Here is a 19,085-nt window from a genome sequence, read left to right as displayed (position 1 = left end):
TATCTAGGTGAGATGTTTGGGGGGGATCATTCACAGTCCTGATTTAATGATGCATACTGAAATCTTATGAGGGTCACTTATATCGCATAAAATCCCTGAACAAAGTTGTAAAATCAATGACCTGTTTTGTTGCCTAATGAGTTGCTGGTGTGTGGAAAAAGTGTGTTTAAAATTCTTATATCGCTGCCATTAAAAACTTGTTTTGCTGCAATGACACAGACATAGGCCTCATTTAAAGACATATTCTAGACACATTTGCCTGCTGATTTCTCTTTCCAAAAAATAATGTGCAAGCTTAAGTGTTTTTATTTCTGTTGCAAAGGACCATCCACATACACATACACACACACACAAGTGTATCGCAACAAAATCATCAATGATTGTACTGCAATGTGATCATTTAATGAAAGAACTATATAGTTTTACGAGATAGGAAATTGACTTCATTAAAATATACATGCTTGGTCAAAAATCCACCATTCATTGACTGAAAGCAACATGCATCACCACAGGAGAGCTTTGCATAGCAATAAAGAGCCGGAAAATGTCACATGGGTGATTTTTTTCCCAGATGATATTATGAACCTGCATGAGGGTAAAATCCTATTGGGGTCTTTGAACTTTCTGAAGGAAATGTGCCTGAGGAGAAAAAAAATGAATCGTGCAAAATTGCAACAGACCCCTTCAACATATTACAGCAAAAGAGCTAAGGAGAGTAATTTAGCACTAACACCTAATACAGTCCACATTTTTCATGTACAATGTAGAAATGACCTTTAACTATGTCTGCTGCTCAACTGTTCATATTAATCTCATTGAGGCATTAAAAGTTAAATGATTGGTGTGTGGCCCTAATTTCCAAGAGGAAGAATGTGGAAGCATAGTGAGGAGACATAAAAGCAACCAGGGGAGAAATTAGTATGAGGCAAGGTGGTGGAACTGATATAGTGCCCTGCAATTAGTTTCCTTAAATGTAGCTTCGACACATAAAATTCCTTTCAAGAAAAAAAGCTCATGCCTTCATACAGACATACATTCAACATACATCCACACATATGTACACAAACACTGTATGTCCATGTACAGGTACTTGTACACACACACACACACACACACACACACACACACACACACACACACACACAAACACAAACACACACACACCTGAGCAGTCAGGACTTGAATTCACTGGTGTTACGTAAAAGAGCACTCTTGTGTCCGCTCAGCTGCAAATGGAACGCTGAGAGTGACAAGCAAACTCAACATACTGCACTTAGAGGGTTCCACTGAAAGCCTGAAAAAATGTTTCCTGCTGTTCAGCTTCACAAAATGATTGTATATCCAGGTCATTTGTGTAAATCTATAATCATTAACATCTGCCCTACCTTTCCTCATTGAACACTTTGGCGCTGGTGTGGCCTACTTATCCCAGTTAAATCCTGTCCTGCTTACAGTGCAGAAAGGCTGGGCACTTGAACGAGCACAGATCCAAAAATCTTTTACACTTATTGTGGTACTCAAGTGGTCGCTCTGCATATTTCATTAAATGGTGGAGACAGTAAAACCTGGGTTTAATTATCATACTGATTATTATATAAATAATGTCTTTTGGTACAAATATTGATTTTGACATAGTAAAATAATGCTGAAGAGGAATTAGGTTTATTGCTGAAACAGACCTACACTGACCTTACAACAAGGCAAAGTTGAAACAAGTCAGGAGAAAAAATGCAAACAAAATTCTCATTGTAGCAAAAAGTAATCCTATATAGCATTACTTTTTGCTACAATGAGAATGTTTTTTGCATTTTTTATCTCCTGACTTGTTATATATATAAGGAACGTCTCTTGAAATGGTGTGCCTTCCTTATTAGGATGACAGATCAGTGATCAATGGAATAAGGATTCCATTATACAATTGATGTGTGCCATCTCGCTTATGCAGACATAAAAAAGCCTGCCAGAAACATACTGCTTTCTTATTGTGTTTTCTTGTCAACTGAAGTTTGTGCAACACGAGTGGCTGTGTATTTATCAACAACTGCCACAACCTGCTGTCTTGTTTGATTCTAATTAAGTACTGCAACACCCAAGAGGACCAGTTTCTGTCAGGCAAAGCACAATGCCTCGTGCAAGCACTGCTACAACGAGCAAGGACATGAGGGCATATCTAAAAGACAATTGCACATATAGGAGAAATGACTGTCTGATCTGTAGCCTGCCAGCTATTCACCCCTCAGTACCAGAGGATTCCCCAACCACCACCAAAGCACACTAATGTATGAATAATAGATAATTTTATATAAATATACATGTGAGTCATAAAATCTGTCTGCATCTCATCAGCGAACGGAGCAATGAAAAAACACTGCGTGAAGAGACAGCGAGGGGAGAACGTACATTACAAAGTGTTATGCTGTGTCGACCCTGATAAGAGCCATTAGCCTACCTTGTCCCAGTGCATTAAGCTGTCAAACGAATGCATTTCTTATATCAGAAACGTCTTAATGGCATTATGTGTTTTTTTGTGGAGTTTGTAATAGGATTATATCATTGCAATGGATCTGTTTGTCATGTTGTTGCTGCGACTTTGAAAAAGTCTGTGATGACACTAGCGACTCTTACCAAAGAAATGTAACGTTAACTAGCTTCTACAGTATTCGTCATGTCTAGCACATCTTACATACATTATTAAGTGTGCTTGCAAAGTTCTTCTTAAGTTTTATTATTATTATTTTTCCCATCTCCCTAATTTTTTGTCAGCCCTAGCGCCTAGGCCCTTTGAGACAGAGACACCGTTTCAACTTTAAAATGTCCAGTCAGTACCGGTGTAAGTTTCCAGCATTTGGCAAACCACCCACCCGTATTTGGTAACTATCACCTTCCACTTTTGCAGTTGTACTGGTACATCTATCACAATGCCTTCCAAGTATGCACAATGTCTCTGGGCAGCCACAATGTCTCCGGGTAACCTTGCCCAATCATGAAATCCTTGCTCTGCCATGGGATAGTATGGACTTACAAACTGAAATGGTAAGGAGAACATTAGCTATTTATTGCTGACGTAGTACAGTTATTTTCACATTGACGGTACTTAAATTAATTATTTTTTTATTGTTAAATATCATGATGGGAGAGTATTATTAAAAATGTTACAAGTATGCAAATGCATATGTTTACGGGCATTTAGGTTTTACTGTGTTGTTTTGTTATAAAGACATGCAAGGCATTCTGGGCCGTAATGAACAGTGGTCGGCAGCACTCCATAGGCTACGTATTAGGCCTAATATGAATAGGTGTTTCTGTAAACCTAGGGACAATAAACAGCTATCTCTGTTACAAAAACGAGCTGGTAATCGCTCATTGAAGAGGGAACTATGATAAAAAGATTGTTTTCCTAAAAGCATGGAGTTGGCGAAAGAATAAGCAAGCAATGTCAAGTTAATGTTAAATACCCTAGGCCTACATCTGAACGCTAGGTGGCAACGTTGTATTACATTTCACTAGTGTACTTGAAATACGGTGTGAGCTTCACAAGTAAGGAAGGTGCAAATATTATGTAATTTATCATGGGAAATTATTGGAAATGTTATTTCTTGTTTATTCTAATTGCAAACCACACACATCCATTCGTAATCACATGTAGCCTACACTTTTAATACCTTGAAAAGACTCTCATTTCGTTTATTTGATGTTGCCTAGCAACACAGCCTTCAGAGCAAAGATTCTAGAACAGAGCTTCAGAGAGACACGTTTTGAGTTTGTGGCCAAGTATCTAAAATATCGGTTTCCATGTGTATGTGCTGGATGGTGTGCTTCCTTTATGAAAGTAAGTGTTTTATAGAGTTACAGACATAATGAGTCATGTTGTAGTGGTCCACATAAATGTGCCCCTTCTGTTATTAGAATGCTAAGTGGAGATTTAACATCATTCATTTCTTGTGTGGCTAGAAGCTAGCTAGCTAGCTATGTCATAGGGAGGAGATGTTGCGGCAACGTTATGGGATTTATGTTGCTTAGCGTAATGCCATGGTCATTTGATATGAGATGCTTGTACTCGTAACTTCGTCACTCGTAACTTTAGGACTCCTATTTTTTTACTAAGAGTAATTCAGGAAGCATTTTAGCCCTAAAAGTAGTGCCTGTGAGTCTGTGACAGCTTAAGCGAGGACTCCTAATATAGGGTGACCAGACTTCCCTGGTTTCCGGGGACAGTCCCCGATTTCGGTGACCTGTCCCCGGCTGGAGCTGTCCCCGGTTTTCACTGTGACTGAGACTGACAGACCCGAAATTGGAATAAAAGAAAGAAAGAAAACACTGACCAAACATAGGCCTACAGTTGCGCACCCTTCACACACAGACTCAAGCCAGTCAAAGCAAGCGCTCAGCTCAGACCTCCAAGATGTTCTAGAATGCCCATGTTTCTGGTAGGCTATTTCGATTGGTGGAATAGCAGCGCGGTAAAATCTTTGAAATGAAACCACTTGTGCGGGGGAATTATTAAACTATTTATCACGAACGTGCCAGCTGCTGAAGTCCAGGTTAAACTAAAATTGCGGAGAACCCGTCACACAGATAGCATATCATACGCAGATATCACGTGAACGGCCGGAATCTAAGCTTTCCAATGATATTAGCGCCAAATTTGTTGTGAAATTAACAATGTTAACAATGAATTTATGTGACAACTAGCATTGGTAGGCCAATTGCAACAAGTTTCTACGTGGTCTACAACTTGGGGCCAAAATTATAATGTCGGCCTATTCTCAACGATTTATGTCAGTACAAACATTTTTTGTAGGTCTACTGACATAAATGTGCCATGTTGCCAGAGTAGGCCTATCATGTTGCCAGAGTAGGCCTATCCCACCATAATGGTTCTCATATTGCCAGATTCCAGACAATCACCTACAAATATGAATATAGCCTATATTTCTACTGGCATGCTTCCTAGTGACATTAAGACAAAAATATAAAGAAAAAAAAGCATGAGACGTGAGTTATTTTTTATTGATATAAGACTGACAACACATAGGCCCTATTAGGCTACATAAGACAAATATTATCACATCATACATTCTCAGATATGGGTAAAGCACAGACTGTCTTGACAAAAAGAAGATAGGCATTACAATGACCAAGATAACTAGCTAGATTAACTGTCTGAACAGCACTGCCACTATGACATCATTTCATGGAGTGCTGAAATGTAGCCAATACTATTTTGGACCATTTCTGAACTGTGAAACTGTGAAGAAAATATGCTTTGTGGATGGGCAATATCATAAGTTATTGCAATATTATAACTATTCCAACTGTGTGTGCATGGTTAAAATTCTGAAGTGGAAGTTTAGGCTACAGCACAAATATTTCCATCCATAGATAAGAATAATGAAGTCTAACCTCTGAATTTCTTTTCAAAGTGCACCAGATTGATGCATTTAAACGTTAAAATATACCAAATTTTCTTACGGGGGAGCATGCCCCCCAACCCCTAGGGGGGTTTGTGGAGATCTAGTCTAGTGATGCCCCTGGGACAGTGTCCCCGTTTTAAGTTTACAATCATTAAAACATTACACGTTTTACGCTTCTCAACTGAAAATGTCCCCGGATTTTGTCTCAGAAATCTGGTCACCTTATCCTAATAAGACCGATTCACAAACAATGTTTTGTGGTGGCATTTCACGTCGCGATGTTTTGAAATGCGTCTAACAATCACAAGGGAACAATTTTGCATTGTAGGCATAACTAAGATATGCAGTAACACCACCAACAACAACCAAAACTAGCCTACTCATTGTGTACATGTACATTAAATGTAACGTTTCATTGTGAATCAAATTAAAAGATTATCCTCTTTGCAAACGTTGGCATAGGCATATGGTGACAGATTAATTTAATAATGTTGCTGCGTGAATCACGGTAAGTGCGAATGAAGTGGCCACTTCTTAATGGGACTCACTGTATGGAAGTAGGCTAAGTAAAATAGAGATGTTTAAAATAAGATAAAGTTAGGATATGCCCTCTTGACAATGGCAGAGATAACTGGCCTTTGGCCATAGCAACCATCCATTTAGAACGACTGGCCTTCATAGCAACCAAGGATCTTAGCTGTGATTCATGTAGCTACAGTATGCATGCAATGTGATGCAAAGTATAGAAAGGTGATGAAATACAGTATACAGAGACAGGTCAAGAAATATAGTGCAATGTAGACAGTAGTATACAGTTGATTTACAGAAGGTGGTTTAGAGTAATATGAATTAAATATAATTATTTGCAGTGTATTAGCAGTTATCTCATACAATAAGTAGAATAATGTATGTAGATGTAGCAGTAACATTATAATAGTAGAAATAATAATATAGATATATGCAGTGTATTAACAGAATATAATAAAACAGGATAAATATGGATATTCAATACGACAAATATATAACAGATATGTACATAACATACAGCTATGTGCAGTGTGGAAACAGTGTCATTTTAGTGCAGAAACAACATTATAAGAGTAGTAAGAATAAGTCTATGTGCAGGATGAATAGTATAAAGATCAGTAGAATAACTATGTATAAATGTAATTACAGTAGGCCTATGTACATTTGTAAATAAATAGAAAACTATGGGTGAGAGGGATAAATTCATTTTATTTAATTGTAAAAGTAAATTGCATTCAATTAAATTGCAATTAAAAATATTTCCAGTAGGCTTTAATGTCACGCAAAAAGTACAACCAAAGCTGAGCTTGATCAACTACTGTAGAACGTCTAAAGAACCAGAACTTGAGTGTAGTTTTTTGCTGGGTCCCAGGCCATGTTGGTCTGAGGGGAAATGAGAAAGCGGACAGTGCTGCTAAGCAAGCCCTCAATGAAGAAGTCACAGAATGTCAAATCCCTGCCCCAGATCTTAAACCTATACTGAACTCTTACATCTCAGATAAGTGGCAATCTGAATGGGATTAATGTACCAACAACAAGCAAGGAATGTGTGTGAATTTTGGCACATTTTCATGATCCACTGGGTCGTTATGGGCCACACAAAATACGGTGTTGCTAAAATTACTCCTATTGTGGCTATTAGAGACATGCGTTCATGAGTATCCAGCTACATTCAATGAGTTAAGTAAAATACATTCACACACACAAAAAAAACATCACTAATGTTGTGGACATTCCTTTATTCTGAGATACATCAATAGGCTCTCAAAACAATCCCAAACAGACATAAGGTCTTTATAGAGCAAATCCATATATAGATTATTTGTCAAATAAACCAGTAAAACAGAATTAGGGGATGGAATATATATAACATTCACACTCATAGCTCATATTTTTAAAATAAATCAGTGAAAAAGTATCCTGACAAACAAGCAGCATTTTAATGCCTTAGTCATATTTCATAATTTCACATTTTTCTCTAGGTTACCTGATAGCCCAGTTTGAGAGGTGCAAGACGCGTGACATTATTTATTTTTGCAGCCAATCACTGCTGTTGTTTTATTTTATTGATTTGATTTTAGTCATAGAAGCTAAATTCGAAGGCAGGCCACAGGTAAAATCCAACGAACCGCATTCACCCCGCAAGGAAATAGTTGAATAGAGCTTTTGAGGTATTGCCACTGCTCCAACACTGAAAGGCACTGTTAGAATGCTTGGATCAAGCCAGGTTCAGCATAGCGTATGTCACTGGCTGAAGTGCCCTTGAGCAAGGGACCTAACCCCTCACTGCTCCCCGAGCGCCGCCGTTGAAGCAGGCAGCTCACTGCGCAGGGATTAGTGTGTGCTTCACCTCACTGTGTGTTCACTGTGTGCTGTTTGTGTTTCACTAATTCACCGATTGGGTTAAATGCAGAGACCAAATTTCCCTCACGGGATCAAAAAAGTATATATACTTATACTGTCTGCTCACGTTGGTGACCGGACCAGGGCAAGCACACTTTCGCAGTTCCCGCCGGAAATGCAGTCTAGTTCATTACTGAAGATGGACAAAACAGTGTGACACTAGTATCATTTTCATTGGACCACATAAACATTAAGTAGGTTATAGTAGCCTATTGTTAGTGTTGGTGTAGGTCACATCATTCTCTAAGGGTTTTCCTCCCCATGTTTGTTTAAATCTTAAAATGAGGCCTATGTCTGTGTCATTGCAGCAAAACAAGTTTTTAATGGCAGCAATATAAGAATTTTAAAATAAAACTTCACCATTAGTCCCTACAGAGTCTTCTTCCTCCAACCTCTCCCTGTCTGTTCACCTGTTTTTTTTAGAAATGTAGCCTAAGGCCGATAATCTTGTCTATCTGACATGATTATCAAATATTAGGCTATGTTGTGTCCAAATTCTGAATTAATATTTAATTAAGCGAAAGATATATATGATGTAATATGCAACACAGGCTACTTGCCATTTATATCTTGTAATGCAACACATTTGAGTCCAACCTGTCCTGATCATATGCATTGATGTGTTGTGCTACGTTTGACTTCAAAGCAACATGCGATAGTGCCCCAGGCAGCTTGTTGTGACATGAAATAGCAAAAAGAGTATTTGAGATTAGAACTGCAAAGTATCTAGCCTCATGGAGGCAATGTGTTATGGGAAAAGGAGGAAACTTGTGGCCCGTGTGCAGCTAGTTAATTTAACTAGTTCACAGCAACTAGCATGTCACTTCACTTGCTCCCAGCTTTTTTTCCTGACGCAACTTTTCTGGGCCTGGATACTTTGTAGTTCTAATGCAGCTGTGATGTCAATGCTCTCATTGGTGCTGTTACATGTCAGAGGTACGCCAGCCATGTTGCAGCACCTGTAGAATAATATCCATCTGGGAACAAACACCAGCCCTCGGAAAACTGCAGCCAACCGGGAATATTCCTGAACTTCCAGATTACCAGTCCACGCCTGTGAATCTCTAGGACTTTATATTTGGGCATTGGGCAATACAAAACTGACTTTACTGTCCAACAGCGTAGGTCAAGATGGATGGATTGCTTGCAATAATGTGTGCGATTGCTCAATGTTGTTTTTAAGGTAACGTTAGCCGACTTGTAACATGGGTGTTGATTATGCTAAAAGCTAGGTTTGACATCTGCTGCCACGATATGTGCACATACAGTATAAGTGCACAAACTCCCCCGTTTTACATCTCACCTACAACTCCTTTTTTACATTACTAAGGTCTTCAAGTGAAGCATTAACTTGGTCAATGTATGTGGCTAAAGATATTTGAGCTAGGCTTGCTGTTGTAGCAAGCAGTTTACCTAAAAGTACTAGTTTGCCATTTGTGTTTTCAATGCATATTCAAATATCCTGCCAGTACAGCCCTGAAATAGTTTATGACATCAACTATTACAGCTCAATGTACAGGTGTGTTGAGGCGTGCTGCACTAAAAATGGTTGGGTAGATTTGAATATGGGTATGGATGGAGAGGTGGCACTGTGCATGACCAATGATAATCTGAAGCAGAACAAAGAAAGGGGGAGAAGATCAGTGTGCTGGTGCCATTTATGGGATCTTTGTAAAGATGTGTTGCATGTATAAATAATGCTCGGAATGTGGGAGCTGAATTAATGAGTAATTAATTTTCATTTTAGACCTCTCATATTACAATACTACCACCAAACTGTTAAATACATTTTGTTGAAAGTAGAACTGTACCATAGAATGAGCCAAAGAAAAAGTGATCTGGCAGGTTAATATGCAGTATTTTCAGCAGCTTTCTAAACTGAGCTTATTTGGCCTACCAGTTTCTGACACTAGCCTTAGAGAGCTCAAAAAGCTATTTCTACAGCAGTTTTTTTCAGGCAATCAGGGCTATAACTAGAATATTATTTACTGGATTGGCAATGTTAAAACTAATGTTCCAAAAATTCCCTTTCTCCAGTTGGATTGCAGCTTTAATGAGGCCTAACTGATATGTACCCTGATGGCTATACAGAGGGGAAAGCTTCCTGGAGAAAAGTCAAGAGTGCATCCTGTTGTAGCTTGGCATGAATGACATGCAAAGTCCAGAGATCCTTTTCTTTCACATCCAAAATCACAATGGTTGTGTGAGTATTATGGGATTCAAAGTGTATTTGCATGTTCCTTGGGAAAGTGGTGGTGTCCCCACCATCAAAGCTCTTAGAGTGCTTTTAATTTATTGATTTCTTTGAATCTTTTTTTTTTTTTTTTTTTGTCATAACAGCTTCCCTCATATCCATGTTTCACAGGGGATGATTCATTGCAGCCGGAGAGGAAAAGTAGGGTACATTTACTCCTGATTCCTCTAGCCTAATACCACACAAAAACATCTCTGATAAAGTGCAACATATGTCATGCTTTTTAGGATGGATTAAAGCAAAACCAAAAGCACATCAAAGACAAAGAAATTAATAACAAACTCAATCTGAGTAATTGGGGAAGAAAAAGGTTCCAGATGTACGTCCATGCATCCAAATCACATTTCACACAACATGAACAATCACTTTGTCAACAGGATGGACATCACCAGTTCATATGTCCTCTGCCCACCAAACACCCCCAGCGCTTGATATAAGGCTCCTGTGGCTTCTACTGTACATGATGTCTATTGTCTATGTCGGCCATTCAGTTGACAGTAAATATAATCATTCTCATGTTCAGGATGACTGTACCTGCCTTTCAAGGCAGCTTTTATTACTATGAATTGGGACGAGGGTGAGGGAATCACATACATCTGATAGATTTCCATGTGAGTGTCTAAACTGCAGTGGAAGTGGGACCTCTGATGGCAGGTGAACAAAGCAGTTGGAGAATTACCTCTGTGCAATGGTGCTGGGAGTAAAAACAAACAACTCTATGCCAAAGAAAGAGAATGTCACAGACTTGATTAGGCCAATAGATACTTTAGGTTGTGCAGTAACCTTATGAACTGCTGCTTTGCATAAGCCTACACTCACTGCTGCAATATCACAGCTCTGCTGTTGTCTTCACATTCCCTCTTTGACTAGACTCGAGCGCTTTAAGTGGCAAGAAGATTGTATTCCCTGGAGGTATATCCCTGCAAGAGAACAATTATCCCATTCTTGGCCAGACAACAACGTACTATAGATTCTGAGGGATTACCTCTTTCATTGTTCCAAACAACTCTTAATCTACTCTCTCTCCTTTACCCACATGCCCAGCTACAGCTGGAGACCAATCAGACTTAATGCATACAGCTCTTCTTTTGTACACACTAATGATGATCGAGATCATAAAGCACTAAATGGACGACAAGGCAGTCAATATCTGTTCTTTTATGGTGGGGGTTCTGTGGTGCCTAAATCACTATTTTTCCCCTCAAGCTTTGTGGACTACAAAACAGGGATGGGAGAAAGGAGGGAAATTAAAAACAAGATGTTAGCATCAGACTTACATTAGAGGTATTAATCCGCTTGGAAGAGAAAAAAATTATAATTCAACGACAAAAATCAGACAGCTTTCAGTGAGAATCAGTAAAATACTAAAAACAAATATGAATACGGCATAGAAACCTCTTCATTTGTTTATATTTATTTGATGGCTTATGCTCCCATCCCATATTTTTGGACCTCATCAACACATAACTGTGGATGTGCCGTGCAACATAAAGATGCACTTCCATCAAGTCAGAAATCTGACCTTTACAGTTGCATTTCAGCTGGCAGAACTGAATATTTCAGCTCCTTAAAAGCATGGCTCTGTGCATGAATGAGGTCTTCTTTTATCTGAAGTCTACAGTAGGTGGTAGATGCACACTGGCGGTCAAGAGGTCATGCCCTCCATCCTTGAAGTACCATTGCCAACACAAACACTTTTCTTTCTCTTCTCCTCCTCCTCGCCTTAGGGCCTCTCTCTGCTTTAGGGTCATCCAGTGGATACTGTCCTCCTTGAACATTTAGATAATGAAACCACTCCAGAAGGCCCAGTGGTTCCACTTTGAATCTCAAGTGAATGCCCATCACATCTCACTATTCTGAATATAGCATTGGTTTTCTCCTTATCATTCGTTCTGTCATTTTTTAATTTTATTTTTAGAAAATTTAAACCAGACTGGGTGTGCCTACAGCCACTTCATGCACACAGAGAATGCCTATGCTTAAGTGGGCTCCATGCCAGGGGTCACTTAAGGGGGTTATGATGATGAAATTCACCTTATTTCTTTACCTTGGGGCACCACCTGAGGAGTCTCCCATTAACTCATTGAGTGCCAAAAATGTAATATTACGTTTTTCCTTCCCATGCATTGAGTGCCAAAAACGTAATATTACGTTTTTAGCTTTTTTTTAATTAATTACGAAACTAGACACTCTAACACACCTTATATGTGATTTTGGGAACTCTGTGATGAATATAAATGAAATATATGACAATCGAAAACTCATGAAAACGCAAGATCTGGACATTTTATCTGGACGTTTGATCTTAACACGGCTTTTGATGGTTGCTGCTTTGTTTCGAATCAGTCACTGATTAGCCTATCAGTGACATGCACGCCAGGTCAAAATCAGGTCATTTATTTTCGTGGGTTTATCACTAAGTGGCAAGTCTCGTTAGATCTCTTCCCAGAAACAGGCAACACTTCTCAGGTCATAAAAGACGCAATATCTCCATTTCTAGAAAAAAAAACAGCGATTTTGATGAAAACTAGCCACTGTTTAGCTTGGGATTTCTCAGGAACAGAGGAGTGTAGAAATACACGGTTTGCACCCACTGAGAGCTTAAAGTCTCACCTTTCAAAAATCATCAACACCTGTACAAAAATCATCAACAATGGTCTAGATTGCTGGCACTCTAGGACAAAACTTCCGAAAAACAGCTTGGCATTCAATGAGTTAACAGTAATCTGGATCTTGATATATCAGAATGAATTACAATAGATTGAAAGAATTTCTCACATCTGTTGTAGCTGGAATTACTGGCATGACCTAGATGTGGCAGTCAGAGAGTGGGACCTATTGAGAAGTAATGTGACACCAAATGGGGATTCCTGATAGAAGTGTCTTTCTAGAAGTGTTACACTATTCTTTCCTGATAGGGGTAGGTAGTGGTTGTGGCTGATCTGTGGGTACCACCATCCAAATGTAAAAAGTCCAAAATCTAGCAGCCTTACAGCCAAGGTACCAGGTAACACGTCCTGCTGAGCACAATATAACACCCACCCACCACCACCCAGCTTCACCCTCAGTTATAGCTTAAGTACTGCAGTGGCTTTGTTTTTAATCTACCTCAGCAGGTCCATATGTTCTCACTGCTGTTGTTTCTAATGTGATTCCGCCCCGTCTTTGCCTCACATGTATTTATAAATGTAAACAAAATAATAAAAGAAATCAAAAATGCTAGTACAGTTCCACCCAAGAGCTTCACAATGTTATTGCATGCACTCTTCAGTGGGCGAGCGCAGTCACAGAGCCTTCCAGTCAAACTAAGGTGTGCTGCTCTGCAAACAGTTAGATCTTAATTATATTTTATTTGACTAGACTTAGATGAATTTAACCATTTGGTCACATAGTTCTGTAGCACTGTAGCCTACACACAATTTTGAAAATGTTATTTAAAACCTATGCAAGGCATAGAGAATACCAATTACTTGGGCTGGTACATACGTATACAATTTTAGGATGTTGATGACCAGTATTTACAAAGTAAGTAACTCATGCAGATGTATTTGTCATAAAACTCTGTAAGAAGACGCTCATAAATGATATATATAGCCTCGGAAACATAGAGACATCGAGCTATATCCTCACTTGAAGGAGCTTGTGTGGACAAATAGGGTGAAGAGTTAAATGGCAATGATATTATTATATACTCGTTAATCTGACTCCATTTGATTAATAATTTGTATCACCAATCAATTACCAAGTAACTAGTTTATCAGCTATGGAGGAGAATGGCATGGCACACTACGATAATTGAAGATATCCGATTGGTAGGCAAATTAACAATTTAATAGGCATTAAGTCTTAAAGGTAAATGTAACCCATATCACTTCAGTTGAATGTACAAGTAAACTCACATAGTCTACTGTAACAAAGTAGCAAATGATAACAAAGGAAACTTAACCAATTCACAGAGGTAAACTTGACAAGTTAAAGATAACAGATACACCAGATAAAACAATACAAACCCAGAGATAGAGAAAGGGGGAGAGAGAAAGAGAGAGAGAGAAAGACAAAGGGAGACAGAGAGAGGAAGAGAGAGAGAGACCCAGAGAAGAGGTCCAAGGTGGAAAAGAAGAGAAGATGGGAAAAGAAGCCCCAAGATGGGAGAGAAGACAGAAGACAGAAGAAGAGAACCCCAAGATCGGAGAGAAGACAGAAGACAAGAAGGCAGAAGACCAGAAGACCAGAAGGCAGAAGAGAAGAGAAGAGAAGCCCCCTGGAGGACCAGAGCCTCCACTTTTATCATTCACTTGGGCCACCCCCGACTCATCAGAGCCTTTGTTGTCTGAGGTGGATGGGTGTGGCCCAGGTGGATATCATAACTTTATGCTGCAGTTTAATTCTTAATCTACAACTATGCACAGATACATTCAATTGTATCAAAACCATAATCAGACTGTTGCCCATATTACAAGTATTAATTCAAGACCAAACATGAATGTATTATTCACAACACATATTTACAGAGCAATACTATATGATAATGAGGTTGGCCTATCTCACCAGAAGACATCAAGTAGGCCCAGGACTGAGTTATCTCTCAGTAGAGGGACCAGAACAAGGAGCAAATGGTCACTTTATGCATGAGCGGGTGTTGGGGATCTTTGACCATGGCCAGCTAAGACAATACAGATCAAACACAGGCATCCACACATGTAAATTGACTGCAAAAGGCATTCTTGAGAAATGCATAAGGTTTGGGCAAAAGACGGGCCTTACAACTGGATAGGCTTTTTTGCCATTATATATATTGACACTGTCAATTTTTAATTGTTAAGTTCTGAACACACCTAAACATTCTTGAGTTACATTTCACACATAAATTGAGCATCAACATATACATGTACCATTTCAAAGGATTATGCTCAGAGACGGCACTGCATTTGTTCCATTTTAGTGCTTGCCAGATCATTCTCAGTACGCAACTGTTACCATGTGTATCTGTATCCGAATGCACGGATGTACAGTGAGGGAAATTACTCTAATTCTGCAAGCTAACCGGACAGAACTTTCTTGGTACCATCCTCTTTTACCAACTCCATGACAACCTGACCTGCAATCTCTCATGTTATGTATATTTGTTCATTTGATAGCTGTTTTGATATTCAGTGCATGCTGAGACAAACAGGCTGAATGCCGTGTTGACCCCTCTTGACCTTTTATTGCTCAAGAGTCACGCCTTGTTAACAGACTATAGTCTTTATTAAACAGCATAGTGTCAAAGGTGAGCTCTCTGCCCTCACATGTAATTATATACTACTAAATATTTCCTCACTCGAATCACTTGAATTATTCTTGTATACAGCATCTCCTTTTTTGAGGACAAGGGCAATTCTGCAATAGTACTGAACTGTGTGCCACTAAAAAAACAATAAAACAATTCATTATGGTAAAGAATATGATTATATTAAATTATATCTTATCCAAACAAATATATATATATATATATATATATATATATATATATATATATATATATATATATATATATATATATATATATATATATATATATAAATAAAGCACATGTTGTGCCCTATTAATGTTTTTTTACTGAAGTATTGCTGAAATTGATGGGTCAATTATGTATTAGTGTTAACGCATAATGGATTTTCCTCTGATTAAGTTGCATTGATAGGCACTGCATTAACAAAAATAACAGGGAAAACATTGTGATAAAATAACACAACTCTAAGAAAGAAAGAAAGAAAGAAAGAAAGAAAGAAAGAAAAAACAATCACATCACAATCCTAGTATAGTCTCTCATTTGTAGATCAGAGTTGCATATTTAATCAGTTTTTAGCAAGTAACAGGGTTCATCAGTTATATATGAAGTGTAGCCACTGATTCAGTAGCAGATTTATTCAGTGTACCATCAGTACTGTGGATTGTTTGACCTAGGCAAGGTGCCTTATGGGGTGAGACTGATTGTTCCCACAGGTAGAGATGAGACATGGGGGAAATTATATCTTTGCAGAACATTTGCATATTTTTGCCAAAATTATCTGGATAGAACTTGTAATTTAAAGGTATAAACCCAGTTGTACATATGTAGGATGTACTGTACTGTGTGTTCAATGCAGTTGATTGGACTCTTAAGGCATGCTGTTCTCTAGGAGAATATGGGACATGTATTTTAGGTTACTATATGGTGTGAAGATGCTGAACACAATTTTGCACCATTTTAGGACACTGTTTTAATTCAATGAGCTTTTGCACATGTGCCTTTCAGGCTGTTAGCAGTGTAATAGTCTGCAGGTGGGGGTAATGGGTTAATATAATTGGGCCACACCCACTCTCTAAAAGGGCCAGAGTTTGGGTGTGTGAGAAACGCATTTAAAAAAGGGCCAAAGTTTTGGTGTGTGAGAAACACATTGAAATGTGCAAGTTGTTGTGTATTGTACATTTTTTAAACAGTTTGTTAAATGAAAAAAGAGAATGTTTTCTACCAATAGTATCCTGACTTTTTTATCTTTTAAAAAAGCAAGATGGTGGACACATTTTCACAGTTGGCTCTTCAGAATGCTGCAGAAAGTTCTATGAACAGGAACGGGCCTCCCCAACATTCTAAGGACCGATAATTTCATATACTGTAGTCTAATGACTGCTGCAACAATATAATGGGCGCTGTCAATGACAACGGGCTTTGCATCATTTGGCAAGTGGTCCAACGCAAGTAATGCGTTGCTATGCAACATCTGAAACTTTCAAGTTCTAGTTGTGTGGCGAACTGTTTGTTTCTTGGCGAGGCCATGAAACAGTAACAAATTATTTAAAAAGACACATTGTAAGACGTTTATTTTGATGTTTTGGTAAGTAGGCGTATAATAAGCTAAGGTCATGAGGTTCACTGGTCATTATCAGAAAAGAAGTGCTTTCAGGACAAAGCAAGTCCTGGATCCCCTGACGGGACTTTATTTTTTTGATAATGACCGGAGGACAATACTTTATCCCTTACTTATTTGATACACAAGAGACAACGATCAGTGGGGTTGTTGTGGAATGTTGAGCAGGCCAAACATGACATGACTACCTGTCCAAAGCCAATATATGAGTCTGCATTCAACAATACAGTAACATGATTATGCCTCTAAATACTCATCTGCTTTTGCTATGATCTCTTGCACTGTGAGAATCGGGGGCTTTATATACTAGACGTAAATTAGATGCATGGAGCCCATTTGTAAAGGCCAGTGAGAGGAAGGCTGAGACATGACAACATTCACAACAAACCTGGCAACTAAGCAAACCCCAGGGATTCCTACAGTAAGAGTTTGGCTGTTTAAGTGATTGTCACTGGACAAATTGCAGGGTCTAATGTTGAGATATAATTTGAGTGGTGAAGCCTATGGAGAGCGTGGTGAGCAGAGATACATGCCTTACGAGAAGGCTTAGAGATGTGTCTTCATTAAGACAGTCAAAGCTGGTCTTCCTACAGCAGTAAGAACCCTCACCTGCTGGGGCCTGTCAGGAGCACTTACACTGTACTGTACACTTTACAGAGAATTCAGAGCAAACACAACTTCTCTCCAGTAATGCAACATGATCGCCACAGTACTTAAATCTCCTGCATTAAAAATTAGTAGACATTAATACCATGGAGTTACTTTATCAGAGTATTTTATTGACAACAGCTCAAGTTCTGCATAATGTGCATAACTTGGCCTATTTCCTTCAGGGAGAGTTTACACTGTTTTTTTGCTTTAGAAGTCATCACACAGAGGAAAGAAACCTTAACTTTTTGAATTCCATTTAAAACTGTCTGTTATTGGAACTGTTAATGCACATAACATTTTGAATTTGATATACAGTGTTATTGTATATATACACAAACTTGAAGAGCTAAATAAATAAAAATATGGTCAGAATCCCATTGTCTTACACACAAAACGCATGAAATGTTTGACCATCTGAAAAAAATTATCTACTGTATCTATATCATACATGCATTAAATACTTTAGTATTTTTATCCTAATATTCATACCCTTTGTCCTGATATATGCATTTAAGGGCCTGACCGAAATAATCAGCATTGGAGATGTTACTCTCAATTGTAAGTGATTAAAAAGATGCAAAAGATTGTATTAAACAGAATTTATAGGTTATACGAGTAATGCTGATGTCAAAAACTTAACTGCAGGAAAACTGGCCAAAAATAAAAAAAAACTGAGAGCCCCCTGAAATCATTAAAACACTGTTGTAGTTTTGTAATGCTGTATGTTTCTTTCTAGTATCATTCCCACCAGTATGAAATGTTTGTAGACTGAAACGGTAACAGTAAACAGAAAAGTATCCAACAGAACAGTTGGGACAGGTGTTGTTATGAATGAGTTGCTCAATGAAATCTGAAGCAGTGCTGGTTAAGAGTGGCGAGCAGGACAGACCACATCCTTCTGCTGCAGCTGCCTGTATGAACTGGCTCATCATTACTGGGGCAGGGTTGGCAACCCCGGCCTTAACATGCCGCAGTCACAATTAATCAGTCTCCTGCGAGTTAAGCACCAAAGTCTGAACACTGGATATTTGTCAATATGCATAGTCACACCACAGCATACTGTAGTATTCTAAATTAAATTATTAGTGCCCTGATTATTTTTCTATCATTCTGTGAGGTGACAGACTGTGAATCAGACTCTGAAATAACATGGGTAGCCTACCGACTGTTTTCAATCTGGGTGTAACTGCTGAGCTTCGCTGATAAAACTATAACACACTGTAGTCATACTTATCTGACTCAGGCCTTTCATAAGAGACCTTAAAGCATAAAAGGCCCTGAAGACCACCATTAATCTACAATGCCCTCCAGGCTCTGTATTCTACACCACCGCTACACAATGTAAAGTGTTCTTTATATAGGTTACAACTGATAGAGGGGGCCATTAGTGCCTGTCCTTTCTTTTCACAAATCTTAAAAAAAGAAAACCTCCATTCTTGTCATCTC

At 38.6% G+C, this 19,085-nt stretch overlaps 1 long non-coding RNA gene across 2 annotated transcripts in view; it reads right to left on the bottom strand.

Annotated features, from left to right (window-relative positions):
* The window catches only part of LOC121694633, a 146,736-nt gene that overhangs the window by 43,349 nt on the left and 84,302 nt on the right, over positions 1-19,085 (bottom strand). The window contains exon 3 of one of the 2 annotated variants that reach the window (XR_006025850.1): positions 17,767-18,631. The exons of the other annotated variant lie outside the window; for it this stretch is intronic. This is a non-coding gene — a long non-coding RNA (uncharacterized LOC121694633). Of the gene's footprint in view, positions 1-17,766; positions 18,632-19,085 lie in introns of those variants that run through there. 2 annotated transcript variants of the gene reach the window in all.

Source organism: Alosa sapidissima, chromosome 20, assembly GCF_018492685.1.
Source record: "Alosa sapidissima isolate fAloSap1 chromosome 20, fAloSap1.pri, whole genome shotgun sequence".
NCBI classification, from domain to species: domain Eukaryota; kingdom Metazoa; phylum Chordata; class Actinopteri; order Clupeiformes; family Clupeidae; genus Alosa; species Alosa sapidissima.
This window is presented reverse-complemented; position numbering and strand designations above follow the sequence as displayed.